Below are 20,249 nucleotides of genomic sequence, written 5' to 3'. Positions count from 1 at the left end.
TAATAAAAGTACCTTTCCTCCAAAGAGAATATTATTATTCATCAACGTTTGTAAAAGTTTATGAATGGTGTTGAGTAAGTGACTGGATGCCATTGTACATTCATCAATAATTAACAGTTTTGCAAGATGGATGTTATGTGCAGTGCCACTGTTCATGGTCATAGTGGATACTGATTTATAGGATCTAATGCAGTTCATAAAGTTTTCACTTTCAAGTACATTGTTAGTTAGAATTTTCTGTAGATATTCAGGATATGAATGTAAAGGAGGCAGTCTAATTTGACCCTTTTGACAACAACATGTAAATTCATTACTTGTATTGCCAGTTGTTTCTTCAGGGAAGTGAACTGAATGACAATGATTGCAAATTACATTCATTAATCCCAATGAATTTTCTTGAATAGTGGACTCATTATTGAACGTGTTGTCAGCTAACTGGCGCAAGCGTTTAGCAGGTGTCTGTCGTTGATGTCCGTGACGTGTATGTTTTGCTTGTGCCGTTTGAGAGGCGCGTCGTTGTATGTCCAGTATTTGGGACTTGTTGTTTTGGAGGTGTAAATGATTTGCCTGTGCTGTGTGAGAAGCCCGTTGTAGTTTACGGCGTGCATTGTTTGTATTGAGCCTTGCCCGTTTTTGTATGTCGGTCAGTTGAGCTTTCTCTTTTTGGAGCCTTGCCTGCTTGTTTTCCGGCATTCCAGATGCGCGGTGTAGACGTCTGCGTTTATTTATTTTGTCCCTTCGCTGCCATTTCTGTATGTCTGAGACGGGAGGTGTTTCGTTTTGAACCCGTGCCTGTTTCGATGCAGCACTGTGAGACGTGCGCTGCATGCGTCTACGTTCAGTGTGTCTGTCCATTTGGGTTCGTTTCTGTAACTGTGTTAGTTGAGCATTTTTTCTTCCAGAGTTTCAGAAGCGCGTTGTAGCCGACGTGTATTGTTTTTTTTCATGCGGGTTCGTGTGTTTGGTCCCGTTACCCGAGCCGTATCATTTTGTACCCGTGATCGTGAATTCATGAATTGTTTGTTCTTCAGCGTTAGAAATATGGATAAGTAATAAGGAGGATCGCACTCACTGTTAATATGGAGCCTTTTCTGCGGTTGAACGGTTAATAGTGCCTCATTGTAATGAGATCCACTTATGCTGCATAGTGTGAACGTGTTGAGATGACGTATGTTTAATACGGACGGTTCATTTAGAAATGGGGCTTTGTGTGTCATTTGTTATTTATGTTACTGTGGTCGAGGGTCTGAATCATCGTTTTTGTGTACGTTTCGTGTCCTATGGCCGTAGTCTGTCCCGTTTCGTGCCCAACGGGCTATGTGTGGTGCTCGCGGCTTCTTTTTTTTTGTGTGCTAGGGGCTTGTTGAATCCTCCTCTTTGTGTGTGTCCCGTTTCGTGTGCAATGGGTTTCGTGCGGCGCCGGCGTCTGACTCCTTTTTTCTGTGGTCTGACTCCTTTTTTCTGTGCGCGACGCCTCATTTCTTATTTTATGTTGCATTCCATCCGGTTCCCATTGCTTGCGGGGGGGGGTTTGTGGGGCGCCTGCGCAGTACGTCTTTTGCGTCCACGGCCCATTGCCAGATGTCCCTGCGTCCATCCGGTTTACCATTCTCGGTTAGTAATGTGGATATACATAATATATACATAATAGTGAGACAGATATATAGAGTGGAAAGGCACTATAAGATAGATAGATAGATAGATAGATAGATAGATAGATAGATAGATAGATAGATAGATAGATAGATAGATAGATCGATCGATCTATGGATCTAAATCAAAAGTTCTTCCCGGAACCTTCATACAGTATGGATTTGGAAACTTACAATGACTCCTTTACATCATCACTCGGAACAATCACTTTGGCACCTTTACTTTTAAGCGTGGGGCTACAGTTCATGTATTTTTCATGCTTGTACAATAAATAAATACATTTCCGTTATGAAAATATGGTTCCTCCATGCATTTTATGAGAAACTCTTCTTATTATTATTTTTGTTTTGTATATATATTTTTTGAATTTGGATTTACTTAATATGGAAATTAATGACAATCAGAGAAAAAGCAGTTGTTTTATTAAAGATGAACCTTTTAGCACAAAGTGTCTGACCGCCTCTTCTCGATGCTTTGTACTTCAAACTTGTTTCGTTCAGTGAGGAGACGCCGCACAATTCATAACAAGGCGCGTCACAAAGTGGGCGTGGTTAGAATGTTGACAAGAATATCAGACAGAGAGACACGAGAGCGCAGTGCAGTAAGTCAAGTCGTGGATAACGTCAGGCACGCTTTTATGTATGTACGCATTTTCTCGAAATATTTAGTTTTGTAAATGCCGTTTGCTACAATAGTTTAAAAAGTCATCTGACCAGCTTTATAAGTTTCGCTTTAACATTTGCGGTATTTTCATATAACGACTAGACGACCGTCGCCAGTTATTGCCGCAGTAACGTGACTCGGGGGATTCGCTGTGACTTTTATAATAATTTATCTATGCTTCCATACTGTGAACTCGCGATCAGAGTCCTGCGCGCTCTGATACAGTTGAAAGCACCACGCATACGCATAAATCATAAGGCTTTTGACCCTCCGCCCATCCCTAAGTGCTCGCAATCAAAAGGTTGTGAACATGCATAGTAATCCTAGTCTGACCTCCTCTTCAAGTCAACGTTTTAATTTTGCCTTCAACTGTTTAGCAAACTGTCACGTGTAGCCATGGTCGCGTGCGGCTGACGTCAGCCAGGGCGACGGCTACTGAAGCCATTGTAGCGACAGCTGCACGAGAGGAAGACCGGTTGGGGTAAGGAAGGAGTTTCAACGAGGTTAGAACGTTTTCCGGATTTTGAAGGCGCACTTTAGATATGTGTGAGTTTTAATTCGCTTCATTTAGACATACCGCACGCGACTTGAGTGACGGGCGCGCGGCACGTTCGTGTTCTTCAGCAGCGATCTTTACTCAAGTTAATCCCCCCTGTGGCTTCCCACGTGCTGTTGCTGTTCATTGTTGATTGTCTCTGATTCACTTCACTCGGTCGAGTCCCATTTTTACTCTAAAGCACCGACAATCAACTTACTACATACATCAAAAGACTGGAGTCTCTTTAGGATGTTCGGTGTAGTGATGGGCCGCTCGATACTCAGGTTTCGACACTGTGTCGAGCGATCGAAGCACCGCTTCGAGGCTTGCTTCAAATGCGCCCGTCACGTGATTTTGAGTCACGCTTGCGTAATGACGTCATTGATATCTGCGCAGTCAGCAGTCGATTTGGTAATTTACTAGTCTGTTAAAGTGCTTTGGCTCAAAGCGTAAAAGCAGTTGTTCTTGCTACAGCGATAAGGTTCGCTAACCCGAGATCAAATCCTAATTTAGGCTCGCATATGTTGAAATAAGGATTTTGTATAAAACAGTTAAGTAGTACTTGTCTGAAAGTTAACAAATATATTTTGGAGACATTATGAACGATTTACATGGGGCACCTTTTTCCTTGGTGTGGAATCGTGTCCACCTAGAATCTGTAACAAATTAATGAGCATATTTTGCGTAAGGTAGCACGTATTATAACAATCCAGAATCTACTCTACGCCATGTCGATCATATCAGAGAGGCTAAGAAACGCTTCACTAAAGCCGACGTGGTCATTACACCAGTATATGCGCAAGACACTCTCATTAAACGTTTTTACTATTCAGTGATTCCCAGATCTGTAGCTGATTTGTATTATTGATTTCCAAAAAGCAATGTGAGTAAAAGCGTGTGCTGCATAACTAATCACAACTGTCTTCTGCAATTTTAGGAAAACCTCGGGATTTCTGCGTTAATGAGACAAAAACGTTGTAAAGAAACTTTGCGAATTCATCCAGAGGTGAACATAAAGATCACTCAAGTACTGACAAGAAGGAGCAGCTGGATAAGCACATCTGGAGCCAAACTTTCAAAAAAGCACCTGACTTTGTCAGTAACATCCTTTCCTTCTGAATGCATCTTATCAAAGGCTGCGCCGGGGGGTAAATAAGTAATCTTCCGAACTGCAGCTCAACGGAGTAAGTCATTGATGTAAATAGAATTATTGAAAGACTAAGCTTTTGTCGTTTCTGTATTCTTAAATCATTTTCCAGTCCCACAATCCCCCGCAGTCACTGTCACATTTAACGTTCCCTGCTCCTCACCTGTCATGTCACCCAAAGTATCAACACTCAGTGTCATTCAAGGCTTTACTGTCCTTCCTTTCATAGACATAAAATAAGACACACGTGTCCTCTACATACGTGTGCAATAATAATAGTAAACTGGCAGGAACGAGAAAAAGCACAAGATGGGAATATTCATGACAAGAGCCTCGGCATCAGGGTGAGGATGTGCCTTGTCACCCATTACGTGAGCTCGTCTGCCACCCTTCAGTTGCACTGGCACACCTTACACTCGGGGGCAATTGCAATGGAGAATACCGACAATGTACACCTTCAGAAGTGGAATAAATCGACTGTATAAGTAGAACATTTCAGATAAACTATGAGTTTTGTTAATCATAAACAATGCAACATAACTATTATATGTGTTGTTACTTTTTATTTATTCTCACCAAACGTTACATATCTACATGGGAAATGAACATGGGTAATATGTTTATAATCATTCTCACTAAAATACACTGTCAAAATATATTAATGAGCAAACTGAGACACATTGGCCTTTAGGAAATATCAAAAAGCGTATGTGCTGTCATTTAGGACAGAATGCATTGTTAATTTGACGCACTCTCTACTGACGCGATGTCACGAAAACAAAGAAACAGCACAGTCCGTGCAAACTCTTCGCCTCCTTGGTTTTTGACCTTATGATTGTCAACATCAAATCAATAAAGTCATTTTAAGAAGATGACAAGTCTGCTATAGTCAGTTCAATGAACGCTCCTTTTAAAAAATTGCTTATACCGAATATAAATCAGAATCTCAATGATGCGGGACTCGCGAGTAGTAACGAATAATATATGAGACTGAGAAATTGTAATTCCTAATAACAGAAACAAGTAAAAACTACGATTTCCTAAAACAGACACTGTAAATGTAGGCATTTCAATAAATAATTTAGGAGTCTTTTGTGTGCATTTCAATACCAATTTAAGAACTACGTAGTCTACCTGTTGTACTATAAACGCTACCTCAAGCAGCACTTAACAGTAAATAGTCTAACAGGACAATGACTGACTGTACGAAGATGCTGCGCCGCTACAATAAAGGTTCACACTGTCATTCTGCATGTTTAGAAGGCGCTGATTGGCTGAAACTGTTTATAGCGAATTGTCTTAAATTGGTAGTGCCGTATAGCGATCAGAAACGAAAAGACACATTTAGGCATGCTGGACAGTAGTTTGTTTTTCTACAATACAAATTCAGTACGACACCAGGGTCTCCAAACACACAAATATGAAGCTTATTACGTTTTACAGTTAAACTCTTTACATACACAATATAATTAGGGACGTGTGCCCCCTGCCCGAGTACGGCGGCCCAATCTTCCCTCGACAGCTCGATTCGCTCGCTATCCGTCCAAGCTGAAAATATTGTTAAATGGAGGAATTGAAAAAAACCTTTATCAAGTGGAGGATCGACGACGCGAACCGCTGGTGATTTTACCGAGAGACAGTTGCGATACCATTGAGCCACCTAATCGGGATAATTAACGAGTTTCGCACAACTGAACTACTACTACTGTTCTTACTGCGGCGGATGTGGAAATATGTTGACATATACACGTTAAATTGGTTTAATTGACACGAGAGTATCATTGTTGTATTCTCCTAATGAAGACAAAAAAATTATATTTATAGATGTATACTATATGACGTACGGTTTTGAACAAAATTAAGCGGTCCATAAAAAGGTTGCACGATTTACCTAATCTTTTTATATATATATAAAGTTGATATATGACAATATATCTTTAACACTATGTATCAGACAAAGGAAATCACAGCAAACCACAAGAACAATGATTACTTCTCAGCAACTACCTGAATTGTAGTTTAACTATATTAAGTGAAGTGTGTAATGTCAATACGAATTACAAAATATAACTAGAGAGTTAAGTGTCAGATAGACTCTCAAATATAGAGGTCAATGCCTTTGAGTGTGCTGAGGCTTCACAAAGATTCAGTGACCATGTCTGCTCCAGACTTCGAAGCCCTATCATGATCCAATCTCTGTACTACGCATGTCTGAGGCTTCAGAGCTCCGTCATGAGCTCAGTACTACGCATGTCTGAGGCTTCAAATCTGCTCGAGGCTTCGAAGCCTCAGCTACCCCAGTGCGCATGTCTGAGACTTCGAATCTGCTCGACGCTTCGAAGCCTCAGTTAACCCAGTGCGCATGTCTGAGACTTCGGCCCCACGTCATGAGCTCAGTACTACGCATGTCTGAGGCTTCAAATCCCCGTTCAAAGCCCGTCATGACTCAATCTCAGTAGTACTACGCATGTCTGAGGCTTCGAACCCTCAGTTAACCTAGTGCGCATGTCAGAGGCTTCGGTGTCCCGTCACGATCTCAGTACTCAGCATGTCTGAGGCTTCGGCACCCCATCAGGATGCAATCTCAGTACTACGCATGTCTGCTCATTGCTTCGAACCGCAATGCATGGGGGGCGGGACATTTCCATTCCTCATGTCAGCTTACTGCTTTGACCCGAGAGTTAGGAAGTTATATTAATTACATTACACTGCATATTCCACCACCAGGTTACAAAATTTCAACAGAGTTGTGATTGGTGAAACAAATCTTTCTGGATCATCAACACAACTGAAATTATTGTGCAGTACATTACTTAGTGTCAAAATATAAAATGACAAATTTTGCATATTAAAATGCTGACTATTAGAATGCATAAGAACAGCTGTACTAATATGGTTCAAAACACTTCCTTCACCATAATACTCTGGCTGTTCTCATAAATATTCCAGTCTCTGTGTTGCACTGCCTCACTTCTATAGTGAACAGTGTTATGCGTGTATTCACTGAATATAGAAATCAACATATATATGATTGTACCGCTACTTCGCGGTTCACTTTTCGCGGATTCACGACTTCGCAGGTTTTTAAAATACAAGTGATTGCCCGCCTATCGTGGAAGTTATGTTCCAGACCCATCAGCAACAGGAGAAAAATCCGCGATATAGAAAGACCATATAATAAACATTTTTATAGTTCAAGCCTTAAAATACCCATCCCACATGCTTTAAACACATGTAAACTTATAAAAACACACTTTGTTAACACATATGATATGTGAATGTCGGGCTAAGGATAGGAGTAAAATCTCACTATTATAAAAACATTTTAACTTCACGCAAGACAAGACAGTGAGACAGAATATTGGTGATGTACAGGCTTTTAAATTATTGACACGCAGAGCGACATGCAGCACAAAGCCAGCACAAAGTCCACTTCTCCTTAGCGTTCATTCAGCTCCCCAACCCCTTGACAATGCGAACTGCGCCTCCGGGGAGGGGGGCTTTGAGCGAAGGTGCGTTCAGCTCTCACACACACACACACACACACACACACACACACACACACACACACACACACTCCTCCTCCTTCCAAACGCGCAGAGCGGCAAGCAGGCATTTTGGCAGAAGCAGCACAAAGTCCATTTCTGCTCAGCGTGTGTTCAGCTGCCCCCCTTCACAAAGCGAGTGCAGACACATTGACGTCTGATCACTGTGTGCAGTGTGCAGTGTTGGTCTGCGGTGTTTAAGAATGTAGAAAGTGTTTAAGAGCATAGGAAGTGTTTATAGAGTGTGGGAAAGGTTAACAAGACAGTGAGAAAGGTTTATAACAGTGTGGGAAGGGTTTATAAAGCCTTAAAATATGTTTAAATAATAAAATAAATATAGGTCGCTACTTCGCTGATTTTCACCTATCGCGGTGGGCTCTGGAATGTAACCCCCGCGATAGGTGAGGGATTACTGTATATATATATATATATATTTGCAGCTGGAGATCCACAAAGGGAGAAAAAATGTATCATGTATCATAAAGTAGTTTTTATTCCTGAGCTTTCAACCCCTGCCAGGGGTCTTCATCAGAGGATAATGCTTGGACTTGCAAGAATCAAAGGCAATATATAGCAAAACATTATGTGGATGGGGGGTGGCTAAATCAGTGTGATGGGGGGGGGGGGGGGTATTGGGTGTACAGTTTATTTATTATGAACATGTTCTTCTTGTGTGTCCTCACAGGTGGCGCAATGGTAGTGCTTCTGCTTTGCAGTAAGAAGATTGTGGGTTGCTTCCCGGGTCCTCCCTGGTGTGGATAGCGCTTTGAAGTACTGAGAAAAGCGCTATATAATGTAACGAATTATTATTAAGTTTACATATGCTGGATTTACGTCCAAGTGTCTGTTGATGGCATTCTCATTTGATAACCAAGATTCGGCCAGCTCTCTGCCACTTTTAGTACTGGCCTTAAATTTGACTTGTCCCAGTTAAATGTATGTCCTGTTGATTTAGTATGCGTGTAGATCAATGAAAGTGAGTCCTTTCTTCTGACGGCGTTGCGATGTTCCTCTATACGTGTTGCGATTCTTTTTGAAGTTTGTCCTATGTATACTGCTGAGCAAGAACTGCGTGGAATACTATAAACTGCGTTTCGTGTTTCTGCTATCGATTTCTTGTTTTTTAGCATTAAAGAGGACCGTGCGCAGATTGTTCGTGGGTTTACTATGGTCAGCGGCTGTTGTATGTAAAGTGCTTTATAAATAAAGTTGACTTGACTTGACTTGTGCACTATTCTGACACCTGACTTGGCCAGGATGCCCGCTGTACCTTCTGACACCTTGTTGTGATAAGGGAGTGAGTGCAGGTGGGGTGGGGGTTCTGATTCAGTTCAATTGTTTGCTGAGTTTTTTGGCGTCTTCTGTGTAAGCTCCGATTAATGAATATTTTTGAGTATCCGTTTGAAGTTATTCATTCATTTTGTTTCCTTCGTATTACAGTGGGTGTGGACTCTTCTGAATAGAGTTTTTAACACAGCTCCGTTTATGAGATACCGGGTGGTTGCTGGTGAAGTGTAATATCTTGTTTGATATTCTATATGTTCTATTTACTGTGTTATATGTTGTTTTTATACTGTTTGCTACGATATCACTGTTTCTGTCCCTTCTCATTAATATTCCTTTTCTTCCTCAGGTTCATTATTACTGCTATAATTACTGCATTAATGTTCAATATGTCTGTCAGTCAGTCAGTCATTGTCCAACCTGCTATATCTAAACACAGGGTCACGGGGGTCTGCTGGAGCCAATCCCAGCCAGCACAGAGCGCAAGGCAGGAACAAATCCCCGGCAGCCTGCCAGCCCAGCGCAGGACACACACATACACCAAGCACACACTAGGGACATGTTAGGATCTCCTATGCACCTAACCTACATGTCTTTGGACTGTGGGAAGAAACCGGAGCACCCGAAGGAAACCCACGCAAACACGAGGAAAACATGCAAACACCACGCAGGGAGGAGCCGGGAAATTAACCTGAGTCTCCTTATTGTGAGGCAGCAGTGTGATAAAGATGTATCTAATGAAAATATGTGTCTTGTTTCATGTATATGATGAAATGGTAGATCTAGCTAACGTAGAGGGTTTCATAGTTGTATTAGCTATATTATGTTACAATAGGTAAAACTGCAGGTCTTGTACTTTGAACGTTAGGTGATATACGTGTATCAAGTCTATTTGCGCATGCTTCGAGATAAATGATTAGTATGGGCTTCTCTTACGGTAAACAAGAATAAATGCTTCTGGCAAAGACAGATTTTTTTTTGAAATTACTAGAAATATGGATAGCTGCCTGCTCTTTGTTTCCAGTGCATTAGTAGATCTTCATGCCGGCGTCTGTATCAATCGATGAAGAGTCTACAGCGTCGTCATTAACAAGGCTAACATGGGGTGAAGTAATTGACAGTGCTGATAAAAGTAAACACACGACATATCTCAGTGACATTTGGCTTTACCTCCCCTTCATCATCTCACGTGCACTTTTAAACAAGCTTCAAGGTGTCGTTTTAAAACATTTGTGCGTCAAAAGCTCAGCGTCTCATTTCCAATGCACGTGATGATGTGGATGTGTAGCGCCAGTTCGTATCAGTATAGTTATTGCAAAATTTAGTGACAGTTAGTGATGGACCAATCGCATTTCCACGAGGTGTAGTCTAGTTTGGTTGAAGAGTTTAATTCAAATACTGATATATGCTGGTTTTACATTGGAATTAGAATATGAATGTACATTATGCAGATTCAATTCCCGATTAGAAGTCTAACACCAACCAGGTTTTCAAGGAGCATTGCCGCATAATCGGAACTATCAATCAAACGCATCAGGCAACGGCAATCTGCAATCGCCAGACAGATGGTGACCAGGTTTGTTATTGAACACGAGACCTGGCGCTGTCCGACTGGCGTAATTGTTCAAGCCACCGTTACGCATACATTTACTTCTAAACAACGGTAATCCGTGCTAGCGCCTAACATAACTAGTCAACGTTGATCCGATTACTGCAGGATAATTACTTGCTAAGCGTATGTCGATTTACAATGCTTGACATTATTGCCAATTATAATTTTTGACTTCAAAGGTGTATATCACAACTTCATAGAGATTCGGTATTCGTCCACAATGCTCTAAGAGTTTACTGTTAAAATGTGCTGTTAATACAAATGGCCAGGAGGTGTCACTAGAGAGGTGAGTGTCAAATGCTTCGAAGCTTCGATACGATTTCCGACACAATTGCTTCAAACGTGTTGATGCTTCATGAGGCTTCACTCCGCCCATCACTACCTTAAAGTACCTGGTGCGTAAGTGGTGGGCACAAGATAGTAATTTGTACGCACCAAGTTGTTTCCCAGGAAGACAAAAAACACCATATCTCCTCAGGGGCTCCGTACGAATGTGCAGACGAATACCTGTAAACATAAAGCACGTACCTAAACCCTTACCCTCCCACAAGCCTAATCTTAACCTTAGTGTAACGGGGTACGCGATGGGCATTTCGTGATTAATGTTGTCGGCATTATCAGACGCACATCATACGAATTGCAGGCTGCAGTTAAACCCATCTCCTACCATCCCACACTACTTTAATAAATAAAAGCCCAGCCGTCTGCTTTTTATATCACCGCTCTACAAGAGCTGTAAGTGGCGTCAAACTGAAGCGCCGAACCCTTGGTAAGGTCGTAATCAGGCAGCCCCGAAGCGCACGTTTGTAATTTTTTAATTCAACATTATCTCGTACGAACGTGACATTTTCACGTACGTATGAGATAAGGGTTATCCCATAAACTTTTTCACAGTGCGGTTCATAGCTTCCTGTCGCGTGTAGCTATGGTCGCGTACGGCTGACGTCACCCAGGGCGACTGTTACTGAAACCACGCTGCCTCACCGCATTGTAGTAAGAACTGCACAAGAGGAAGACTGTGGTGGAGTGAGGCAGGAGTTTGAACGAGGTTAGAAAGTTGTCTATCGCCGACAAACAGAAGGTAAGTGCTCCGTGTGTTTTTGTTGCACGTTATGCATGTGTGAGTTTTAATTCGCTCCACTCTCAGACTTACTGCACGCGATCTGAGTGAGAGGCGCACGGCGCTTTCGTTTTCTTCAGCTCAGCAGCGGACTTTACTTGAGTGAACCCCCATGTGGCCTGCCACACACTGTTGCTGTTCATTGGCGTGTCTCTCCGATTCACTTCACGTGGTCGAGTCGCGTTTTTAGCTCAAAGCACCCAAACGCAACTTGCTTTATATATCAAAAGACCGGAGTCTCTTTAGAATGTTCGGTCTGCTGTGGCCCTTCTTGACCTGCGCCACTGTGTTATGAGACCAGTCCAGTTTGTTGTTGATGTCGACACCCAGTTCTGCACGACTTCTGTGTTCTCCTTCCTAATGGCGACTGGTCTCAGAGGCTCTTTGGCGCGCCAGCTCTTTTGTCTTCAAAGCCTCCTCAGCCTTTGTTGTCCATTTCTGAATGGTCCTGGTGGTGATTGGCAGCTGCTGGTCAATGAGTTTATATGCAGGCATGAGCTGTAACAAATTATGGTCTGATTGGCATAAAGGTGGCAAAGCACTAGAGTTACATGCCTCCTTAACGTTGGCGCACCTTGCTTTCTTTTGTTATACACTCTACAAAATGCCAAAAAATTGGTGAGAGTGGAGGAAAGTGAAACGGGGTCAAACAACCCAGAAATTGTGACGAATGTACGGGGATGGTCAGTATAGAATTTGCTTGTTACAGAATATACTGTGTCTGTTGTGATGGCCGCATCTGCCCTTGGGAGATATAAACTATCAGCACAATGGCATGTGAAAACTGTCTCAGCATATAATAAGATTGTAAGGCGACAACCAATCCCCCCCCAATAAATGCACTACATTCAGGTCTGGTGCTTTAATAGTAATGTGTCCGGTGTTGCACCATTTTTCATTCACAACAATGTCAAGTCCACCTTCTTTCTTCCTACCGCTTTCACTTTGGCTTCTGTCCATCTGCGCGATTTTAAATCCGTCTGGCGCACCCACAGAGTCCGGTGTTTCAGCTCTAAGTCTCATTTCACTGAAGCACATGAGACTGCTGTGTTTGTATTTCCATGGGCTCCTGACCAGCGTTTGATGTTACATTGCCCATGATGACAGAAGGCAGCTACGTTCTGTGCCGCCTTCTCTTGTTGTGGAGTTGGACACCTGCTCTTCTTTTCCTCAGCGTCCAATCTGTAGCTCTGCTGGCAGCCCAGCGATTAGTTCAGGCACTCTGGGAGACAAAGGGCGCATGTCTGGCAGTTGCTGTCGCAGGTATGCGAGTCAAACCTTCCTCACCACTTTGGTTATCCAAGTTCTCCGGAAAAATAATAAGAAATAACAACAAAGGCAAGGCAAACATGGGTGCTGTTGTTACACATGGCCATTCGTGGCAGCACTGGATGTTGCTTTTAAAAGTCCATGCATTGCTTGAATGGTCAATTATGTAAAAGTTTATTTATTTATTTGGGGGCTTTGCCAGCCACTTCACGTCTCTGCCGATCACATTGTGAAGGGGGTGGCTGAACACATGCTTTGGAGATACGGACAGATCAACCGGGGTCCTTCTGCTGCGTGTTCTGCTTCTTGCGCTGTGCATTGTCCATTTCAAATCCTGTACAGCAGTTGTCCTCGTTTTGCTAGCTTAACCCCTGATCTGGAGTGTGCTGAGCGCCTGCCACTAAGCGTCTCTGCCGCTCGCGGTGTGAAGGGAGAGTTGAACGCAAGCTAAGGAGATATGGATGGATCAGCTGCTGTCCTTCTGCTGCTGAGCTGTGTGCTCTGCTTGTCGTGCTGCGTGTTGATCATTTAAAACCCTGCACAGTAGCTGTCCTTTGGTCTCACTGCTTTGTCTTGCGGGACGTCAGTGTCTCTTTCGGGACGTACGGGCTGATTATTACTTTCCTTATTCTCTGAATTTGCACATATATTATTATTCTGTTGTGCACCCTATTTCGCTTTCGTGTCTCTTTTCAATGTGCTGCTCTTTCTTCCCTTAGTCGTTAATGTGCTGTCTAGAATGTATAACATTTTTAACAGCTGGGAGCACATGAAGTTTGTCTGCCAAAAGCATTCCAACAACTGTGAGGTTAGATGTCAGTGAACTTGTTTTAAATTGTAAGTAGGGCGTGATGTGCAAAAGTCACCATCTAACGGGTCTTGCTTCCTAAGGTTGTAATGTCTAGTCTCGCTTGACGTCAAAGTGTCTCTCCGAGATGATCATGTCTCGAACCAAGATTTTTTTATATAATAGATTTTTTTCTTTTAATTGTTATGAAATATGACAAACTCCCATGTTTCATTGCTATAGCCAAACCAGTAATGCCTGTTAATGAGTATTAGAGAAGTTAATAGAAATTTGTGGTTTGTGTTACCGCCTTACAGTTCTAGCTGACTGAATTTGTATCTCAGCCTGATTTTTAATTCTCTATGCAGTTTCTATGTCTGCTCATTTATTTTTATTTTCTCTATATCTCTAAATATGCTCAGGTTTAGAGGCCTGGCAAGTCTCACTTGTCTTGGTGTGGTTGTGTACTTGAATGTGAGTGTACCCTATGATGGTCTATAGCTGTTTTCTGACCTGTACAGGTACTCTGGTTTTTGCCTCAATTCCCAATTTGTTTGGTGCTGGTTGATGGTGGTGAGGTGGAAGCTAAGTCCAATTTAGTTACTGCTACATGTGGTTTTATCATGCAGAGCCAACCAGGCTGTGTGGGTCAACCCTTTGTGCCACTCTTATGTGAACACCAGTGTCAGGACTAGCATCCCTCTTCTGGGCAAGACCCACTTTCATTAAATTTTAAGGGTCAATAATGAGATGTTCTTTGTCTGGCCCCTCCACTGATGATTACCCATAGCAAACTGGTTTGTCAGGATCTCGCATCCTTAGACAATGGAGCTCTAGGGAAGACTGAGGCACATGAGACCTCCACCATGCCAACGTTGCTGAACTAGGAGGTGCTGCTGTTTAATAGGAGTTTATTACTGTGGTAATTAGTAAACTCTTTATGATGGTGTATGTTTGTGTGGAACATTTACTTCCACAAGATGAAGTTGATAAATGTGAAATTTGTTGTTTCCAGTTGTTGAAAATGGCAATACAATTTTGTTTCAGAGATTTTAATGTGAAGCTTGTAAATGTTCATTTAAAGTTTTACCATTTAGCTACTCTCCCCCGTCACCAAGCCCCCTTTGTTCAGACAGTTTATTTTGTAAACCCTCTGCTGATGCCTAATGCCTCTGTCATACTCAATGTATGAGCCAAGTTCTGTATTAACGTTTTTATGTTCAGTTTATTTGAAAATATATTAAATTTTTTCTGTAGTTCAAGATTAGTTTATATATTAAGAATAGGTCTAGATAATTATTCATTTCTAATGGGGTATTGTTACTTTAAGAAGAGGTGCTGGGTAGCGGGAATTAGGAAGTTATTGTAAGTTTTTGTGTGGATTGATAAGGCCGTGGAAACACTCAGGTTTTCTTACCGTGTCCGTCTTGAGTTTCATTTTGACTGTGGAAATATGTAACACTAGCCAACCCACGGCGTAGCATACGCCGCATAATTATGTATTGATGGGTGAACACTTCCTGAAAGACACCGATGTCCAAATGGGGTGGGTTTGAGGATACGACTGTAAGTGAATGAAAAGATGGTACTCTGGACAGAGCAACATACAATTGTCCGTGACTGAAAACTGGAGGACCGCCGCCGTGCCCCCACCTCCCAGAGCGAGGGACGGGGCTGGAACGGGGTGAGAGGGGAAGGACGCCCAGTGAGGACGCCCTTTCTGTCCTCTCTGCCTATCCGGAGAGAGGGCGGGGAAGTGGGCCCGAGAGGTTTCGGGTCCTAACCGTCCAACGATGGGTCAGCACAACCGGTAACGATCCTTCCGCAGGTACACTTACAGAAACCTTGTTATGACATTTACATCCTCTAGATAGGCAAGTTCGATCATCTGACATCCATTCCGCCCCGGCCCCCGCCAATCTAGTCTGCCGATTTCATAGTAATCTCTTAGTCATCGTTCAGTACGCACTGCCTGCTCATGTGCCCGCCACCCAACTCCTCACCTGAATTGTTTTCAACTGTGTTCAGTCCACATGCACTTGTGAGAAACGTTGACTGTTCATTTTCCAAACACCGCCTCAACCGCTTTCGTCTGTGCTACAGTTCACATGCACCTCTGAGCCACGGTCAGGCCGGGTGAGGTATCCCATGTTGAGTCAAATTAAGCCAAAGGCTCCACACCTGGTGGTGCCCTTCCGTCAATTCCTTTAACTTTCAGCTTTGCAACCATACTCCCCCCCCGGATCCCTAAGACTTTGGTTACCCGGTTGGCTGGCCGGCGGGTCATGGGAATAATGCCACCGGATCGCCAGTTGGCATCATTTATGGTTGGAACTACGACGGTATGTGATATTCTTCGAACCTCCGACTTTCATTCTTGATTAATGAAAACATTCTTGGCAAATGTCGCAGTGGTAGTGCTGCTGCTTTGCAGTAAGGAGACTGTGGAAGATTGTGGGTTCGCTTCCCGGTTCCTCCCTGTGTGGATAGCGCTTTGAGTACTGAGAAAAGCGCTATATAAATGTAATGAATTATTATTATTAAATGCTTTCGCTCTCGCGCGAATTGTTGTCGTGCGTGTGCCATGGTCAGCTGCTTAGTGAATTTTTGGTGGGCGGGGCTCGGTCTTGCAGTCGTCTTGCTTGCCATGGACTTAGTGAATTATATATATATAGATGGAAAATAAACATTGTTTGTTTTATACAATAACAGTGGATTAATTTGAAACGCCAAGGACTGGACATATGTACGTTCCTGTCATAGCCATACATTCTTTCCCACCTACAGTTGTGTTTCCTTTATTTGCAGTGTTATTATTATTTATTATTCCTGTTTTATAATTTGTGTAAAGCGCCTTTTGATGGTGTCTGCTATAGAAAATGTTAATTGAGCTTGTTGCTACCAATGTCATGTCTTCTAAAGAAAATTGTGATTAGTTATTTGCCATATCAAGCAAAATGACTATGTGGCCTTTAAGATACCATCTCAGCTTGTGCACTAGCTATTCTTCAGTAAGGTTTAGGCTCATGTTACCCTCATCCAACTCCAGTGCAGACAAGTCTTCCACCTTTCCAATTGAGCACAGTTGCCCCTTGGAGTAAAGCGAATGCTCCAACCTCTGTTACAGCCAATCACTGTAAGCTATGGACAGCCAAAGTTATGGTCAGGCTGAGAGTTGTAAGCTTGATGAGATGATCTGTGTCTTATAAGGGTTTTTAAATGAAGGAATAGAGGTCTTGAGATTGGTTTCTTGAGTTTGCATAAAAGTCCATCCTCTTGACTGTCTACTTGTGCAAAGTGCTGTCCATCAGTGTTACTCCTCCTTGATTTATGATCCTTTGTTTGATCTTGAGTGTCCAGCTTGTGCCTCTGAGAGACGTCCCTGCATTTTAATATGGTCTGGTATCGATTGTCTTATCAGGTAAGGCATGAAGGCTGCATTCAGGCGAGGGGCCCGGCCATGGAAACTGAGTGTTTTTAGCTGGCAATACGAGTGTCTGGCAGCAGCATTTTAAAACAGGACTTGTGTTCTAGCCTTGTTAAAAATGGTAATGTCAGTCTGTCCTACACTGCTGTTGACAAAGCCTTCCAAAATAAAGACGGGTTGATTGTCACTCCGTACACTGGCCTGTCCCACACTGTTCATTATCTCTTTGTCTGTAAATACGTTTTCACGACTCTTGACAACTGGTAGCCAACATTCATTATTGAAATTGAAAACCTGCTCTTCAGTATTTACACCTGAAAACTAGTGATGGCTGATGCTGTAGATTTTCTTTTTGATCCGATACCAAGTGATACTGAGGCCAGCATTGGCGATGCTGATACCGATACTGATACAGCCAGAGTGTCAGTCATGCAGGAATGGTTAATCTTCTATAAAAACTTACAGTGAGTGTGGACGTCAAAAAGTCACATTTTAAACACTTTGCATTAGTAGACTATTACATATAGTGCCAAAGATCAGACTTGTTTACTTTTTTATTAACAGAAATTATTAAACGTGTTCAGTTCCTCCAAATGATCTCTGGAAGAATAACAAGCGTTAGTGTTAGATGTTTTCTGTAAAAAGCATACATTTTTTGGCTCAACAAATTACATTATTTTTTTTTACTGCAAAACTTGCAAAATTCTAGAAGTACACAGTGTGAAGTGTAAAACATATAGTAATGCAAATACCAAGCAATAATTCATCAGAATCTCTTTCGGTTTCACTGTTCATTTCATTTGTATTGCCTGAAGACAGATTCACTTCGTCATCACTGCTGATGAGAGGCTCCCCAACATCACTGCTCGTATCACTGGCAAGAGCGGGCAACACTTGGGATGTGAAAAAACTAGAGATGCCATTATTACTGGGCACACCTACAGGTGAGAGGAGAAGCTGCGCCTGTACTGTTTACCAGGTAACACTTGGGATTGAAGCTTTTAGCACAGCCTGAATGTAATAACGTTAATTTTGAGTAATACTTTTTTTTTTTACGCAAAATGGACATGATAAATTTGGAAAGTTTGAAAATGTATTATAAGTATGTCAATTCATCAAGCTATAAATGTAATTTACTCCTCCTTAAAAGCAGACATTTTTTTCTGTCTATTCTAACAGTTACAAGACCCCTACATCAGTTTACAGTACCAACGTTCGCTGGGTACTGCCAGCCTTTCTTGAAGCTTCTTTGAGTCGACTACGGCCCTTTGGCACCTGTGCCAGGCTCTTTAGCCTGAGTGTCTGTGCTATCTTCTGATTTTCTCGAGTTCAGAAATGTGTTTTACAAGGTTTGTGGTGTTGCCTTAATAATGTACTGCCTTCTGACACGTATCCCATTTTGCTTCATTATTTCTCAGTGTAGTAAAATAAGTCCAAGCAACGCCCCGCTTTCTTTTGGCCATTATATGTATAATGTGTGTATGTATGTATATGTATGTATAGATGTGTGTGTATAGATGTATGTATGTATGTATAGATGTGTGTGTATAGATGTATGTATAGATGTGTGTGTATAGATGTATGTATGTATAGATGTATGTGTATATATGTATATATATTGTGGAGCATGACCCGGACACAGACAGGCAGACACGTTCAAATCACCCCACACACGTTTATTTACAGGTTGCATATTTACAGATAAGTGCTCACAAGTCTCCAATAGTCCTGGCCAACACCACACATTATGCCTTCTCTTCTTCACGCTGCCTCTTTGCCTCCTCCCATACCTCGTCTTTCTCTCTCCCAACTCCAGCCCCTGTATGAAGGGAGGCGGCCCCTTTTGTGATTACCCGGATGTGCGCCAGGTGTGTCCCGGCAATCTTCCACCGACACGCCCCAGTGTGGCAGAAGTGCCGGCTGCATCCCCGGAAGCACTCCGAGTGTCCCTGCTCCTCTTCATCCCCCCAGCACTTCCGACAACTTTTTTCTAATTTTGGTTCTGTACATAACCACAATGAATTTTAAATGAAAGAACTCAGATGCAGTTGAAGTACAGACTTTCAGCTTTAATTCAGTGGGGTGAACAAAACGGTTGCATAAAAATGTGAGGCAACTAAAGCCATTTTTTTTAACACAATCCCTTCATTTCAGGGGGCTCAAAAGCAATTGGACAAATTAAATAACTGGAAATAAAATGTTCATTTCTAATACTTGGTTGAAAACCCTTTGCTGGCAATGACAGCTCATGAACTCATGGACATCACCAGATGCTGGGTTTCCTCCTTTTTAATGCTCTGCCAGGCCTTTACTGCAGCAGCTTTCAGTTGATGTTTATTTGTGGGCCTTTCTGTCCGAAGTTTAGTCTTCAACAAGTGAAATGCATGCTCAGTTGGGTTAAGATCAGTTGACTGACTTGGCCATTCAAGAATTTTCCACTTCTTTGCTTTAATAAACTCCTGGGTTGCTTTGGCTGTATGTTTTGGGTCATGAAACGCTGCCCAATCAATTTGACTGCTGTATTTAGCTGGATTTGAGCAGACAGTATGTCTCTGAACATCTCAGAATTCATTCTGCTGCTTCTGTCCTGTGTCACATCATCAATAAACACTAGTGTCCCGGTGCCACTGGCAGCCATGTACGCCCAAGCCATCACACTGCCTCCACTGTGTTTTACAGATGATGTGGTATGCTTTAGACAATGAGCTGTTCCACGCCTTCTCCATGCTTTTTCTTGCCATCATTCTGGTAGAGGTTGATCTTGGTTTCATCTGTCCAAAGAATGTTTTCCCAGAACTGTGCAGGCTTTTTTTAGATGTTCTTTAGCAAAGTCCAATCTAGCCTTTCTATTCTTGAGGCTTATGAGTGGCTTGCACCCTTGCAGTGCACCCTCTGTATTTACTTTCATGCAGTCTTCTCTTTATGGTAGACTTGGATATCGATACGCCTACCCCCTGGACAGTGTTGTTCACTTGGTTGGCTGTTGTGAAGGGGTTTCTCTTCACCATGGAGATGATTCTGTGATCATCCACCACTGTTGTCTTCCGTGGACGTCCAGGTCTTTTTGCGTTGCTGAGTTCACCAGTGCTTGCTTTCTTTCTCAGGATGTACCAAACTGTAGATTTTGCCACTCGTAATATTGTAGCAATTTCTCAGATGGGTTTTTTCTGTTTTCGCAGCTTAAGGATGGCTTCATTCACCTAC

General features: G+C 42.4%; 1 protein-coding gene and 1 long non-coding RNA gene across 4 annotated transcripts in view; one reads left to right on the top strand and one right to left on the bottom strand.

The window, feature by feature from the left end:
* The window catches only part of LOC127526443 (uncharacterized), a 364,111-nt gene that overhangs the window by 321,485 nt on the left and 22,377 nt on the right, over nucleotides 1-20,249 (bottom strand). The window lies entirely within an intron of this gene.
* The window catches only part of LOC127526442 (gastrula zinc finger protein XlCGF7.1-like), a 620,518-nt gene that overhangs the window by 581,376 nt on the left and 18,893 nt on the right, over nucleotides 1-20,249 (top strand). Inside the window, exon 1 of one of the 3 annotated variants that reach the window (XM_051922003.1) lies at nucleotides 11,393-11,523. The exons of the other annotated variants lie outside the window; for them this stretch is intronic. The gene's annotated coding sequence lies outside the window, so the exon portion shown is untranslated. Of the gene's footprint in view, nucleotides 1-11,392; nucleotides 11,524-20,249 lie in introns of those variants that run through there. 3 annotated transcript variants of the gene reach the window in all.

This window comes from Erpetoichthys calabaricus (genome assembly GCF_900747795.2).
Source record: "Erpetoichthys calabaricus chromosome 1 unlocalized genomic scaffold, fErpCal1.3 SUPER_1_unloc_9, whole genome shotgun sequence".
Classification (NCBI taxonomy): domain Eukaryota; kingdom Metazoa; phylum Chordata; class Cladistia; order Polypteriformes; family Polypteridae; genus Erpetoichthys; species Erpetoichthys calabaricus.
This window is presented reverse-complemented; position numbering and strand designations above follow the sequence as displayed.